Source organism: Pseudophryne corroboree, chromosome 2, assembly GCF_028390025.1.
Source record: "Pseudophryne corroboree isolate aPseCor3 chromosome 2, aPseCor3.hap2, whole genome shotgun sequence".
In the NCBI taxonomy this organism is placed as follows: Eukaryota; Metazoa; Chordata; class Amphibia; order Anura; family Myobatrachidae; genus Pseudophryne; species Pseudophryne corroboree.
In genome coordinates this window covers 120,475,323-120,478,678 of record NC_086445.1, presented here as the reverse complement: position 1 = coordinate 120,478,678, position 3,356 = coordinate 120,475,323, and positions in this window count along the sequence as shown.

Sequence of the window (3,356 nt, the reverse complement as noted above, 5' to 3'; positions counted from 1 at the left end):
CCCCACAAAAACAGGTAGCTGGGCTGGCGGATTGGGGGGGGGAGGTACTGACTGCTGTGTCTGCTGTCTCTTTAGTTGGTCTATATAAGTATAACAAACTCAAACACACTCAGCTGCCATAATGTGTAAAAAAGGGGGACTCTGCTGCCGTAATGTGTAAAAAGGGGGACTCGGCTGCCGTAATGTGTAAAAAGTGGGACTCTGCTGCCGTAATGTGTGACAGGCGCTTTACCTGGTGTAATGTGTGATAGGGGCTCTACCTGATGTAATGTGTGTAAGTGTGAATAATGGAGACTACTGTGCTGCATAATATGAATTGGTTTTATTTTGTGGCCAGGCCCCTTGCCTGTGAAGCTACTCCCCTATATTTTTGCTGCGCGCACTGGCCCTATTTTAAATATGGGGGGACGCCGATGTGCCTTCTTGCACACAGCGCTAAAATGGCCTAATGAAGGTCACTGATCACTTTAAGAGCGTTAGAATTGAGTTAATTAGGTGCCAATGACAATTTTCTAACAGGCGCCTGTCAGGCGCACTGCTCCTGAACCCGTGAGTCCCAGAGGTGTGCCTGATGGAGGGTTAATAATCCTGACTTTCAGAATGGCCTTTCACTTTTTGAGCTACACAGGGCCCCAGATTTGTACTGTACGTAGGTCAAGTATTAGACAGTCCTCAAAATCAGCCCTTATTTACTCTATGACAGCTACCCTCTTTGCTAGTATTGGATCCTCAATTTTAGCTTATTCTCAGGCCGCAAATTAGGCCAGTTCTATTTAAAAAAAATTCTAATCTAGACAGGGATAACCCCCTTGATAAATTATTGTTACAATCCCCTCCTGCTAAACGAGCCATAGCCATACACTACAAATGTTTGAGATTACCATTAGACCACATGTTGTTCTCCTCTGGTCTGCAAGTTTGATTGTCTCATTTCCCTAATTTAGACATGTATGATCTATTACAGGCCCATCAATAAAGATACTTCCCTCTTCAAGTTATGCAGAGATGTTCCCAAATATCTGTCATCATGGTTATTTATCCCCCTCATAGATGATTTATTTCTGATGCTAATTTATTCCATTGCATATGGTCCTGTCCTGTTATTAGGGGGTTCTGGATCCATGCATGTCTGGAGGTTTGCTTCCGATACCTTCCTCAATTATGTTCCCTTGTGCCCTGAATGGGCTGTCTTAGGAATACTTCTGCATGGCATAAATGTTTCTAATGGTGGGGAAAGAAATTACTCCTGGCTGCATTGGCAGCAGCAAGAAAGTGCATCCCACAGGTATGGATCCAAACAGTCGCCCCTCTCTTTAGAAATTATTTTTCTTAAGAGTATGCATTTGTTAGTAGCTTCTCTACAGACAGAGAAACAAAACATTTTTGTAGAGATATGGGAAAGCTTTATTGACTCCCAGGGGTATATTTACTACATTGCAGGTTTTTTTGAAGTGGCGATGTCACCCATAGCAACCAATCAGATTTTAGCGATTATCTTCTAGAAGGTGCAATACAAACGATAAGTAGAATCTGATTGGTTGCTATGGGCAATATCTCTACTTCTAAAAACCTGTGCTTTAGTAAATATTTGCCCCCAAGCTACCTCTGTTAAGGAACATATTCAGAAATGCTTCCAATCCACACTCTGGTAAGAAAACCATATGTTCCTATAGGACCCTCCTATCATTATATGATTCTCAACCTGTTTTTTTCATCTTCTTTGCTTAATCACTTGAAACACAGATGCATGTACAATATGTATCATTTATATTTATTAAACCGTTTTATTTTTAATTCTTTGTATACAAGTATTATAATTTTTACCAATGTTAATCTATTATATTTATGTATGTTTATTGTGACATTGTAGAACATTTATTGTGACATTAGCCCTCATTCAGCTTCAGTAGCAGTTTTGCTATTGCAATTTGCATCCTTCCAGGATCTGATCACATTGTGAATTCCCGCACATGTGCGCTGCTGACTCAGCATGTGCAAATGGCTGAAAAGCGTCCATTTGTGATTTAAGTAAAATATCAACTGAAGCTGAATGATGGCCATTGTTCACTGATATGCATTTACTCCAGTAAAAAAATGTTGAAAAAAAATTTCTTCACAGTGAGTCGATATGGATCACGACAGTCAATCGATAGAACAGCAAGAGCAGCAACCAAGTACTAGCGCTACAGCTGCTTCCACCAGTCTTGACAACACTAGTCCTTCAACATCATCTACTAAAGCCAGTGCTCAAGGGGATAGGTGGTTTAAGAAAGAGCACCTGATATCAAAACAATAATGTATCAAAATACAGGGAAAGTTTACTGCTGAAAGACATATAATTGCCAACATGCCATTCACCACACGCAGTGGCAAGGGAAGGCCTTGGCCTTTATTTACAATTGGTAGTTCTGGAACTACTGACAGTCAGGCATCTTCTTCTATAACCTCAAATGATGATACAACACCTCTTCACTCAGGGGTATAATTACTAAAGTGTGGGTTTTAGAACTGGAAATGTTGCCCATAGCAACCAATCAGATTCTAGCAGGGGCGCATTTAGATGGAAAACCAGCCCGGGAAATATATGGAAGCAGCCCTAATGGGGGTGGGGTCTGATGAGGGGGTGGGGTCTGTTGAGGGGGGTGGGATCCCTCCTCATGGGGTCTGATTGTACGAAGTTGTGGCCTTCCTTCTTTTGCTGCAATTGTGTCTAAGATTGGGAACTAAAAGTAGCCCTGTAAAATTTAGTAGATGTGACCCGATGTGGGCAGCACAAGAGGTATAACATACCGTGTAGCCATGGCAGCATCACTGGATGGCAGAGTTGGATGCTGTGTGCAAGTGATGGAATAACAGAATGAATGGGGACAATGCAGTGTACTGAGTGCGGTGGGCTGCCTGTCAAGTGGGGGGGTGGAGCCACAAGACAACACACAAAACAGGCCTCATGGACATGTCAGCCTAACAGGATTCTTCATGGTGAGCCCTATGGCAAATCCGCCCCTGGATTCTAGCTATTATCTTCTAGAAGGTGCTAAATAAATTATATGTAATATCTGATTAGTTGCCATAGGCAACATCTCCACTTCTAAAAACCTGCACTTTAGTAAATACACCCCACAGAGTCTAGAAGAGGTGTTAAATCTAAAACAAGTAAATCAGTGCAGAAAAAACACTAAGGGGCCGATTTATCACCATACGCATCTGAGAATGTTTGTTTCAATGATACACTAGTCTGAGTGTCTCATGATGCATGTAATGAAGGATTAACAAAACCAATGATGTAAAACTTGTCACGTTCCTTTATCGGTTTTCTTTAGTAAATATAAATAAGACAGTATACCATAGGTACCTCT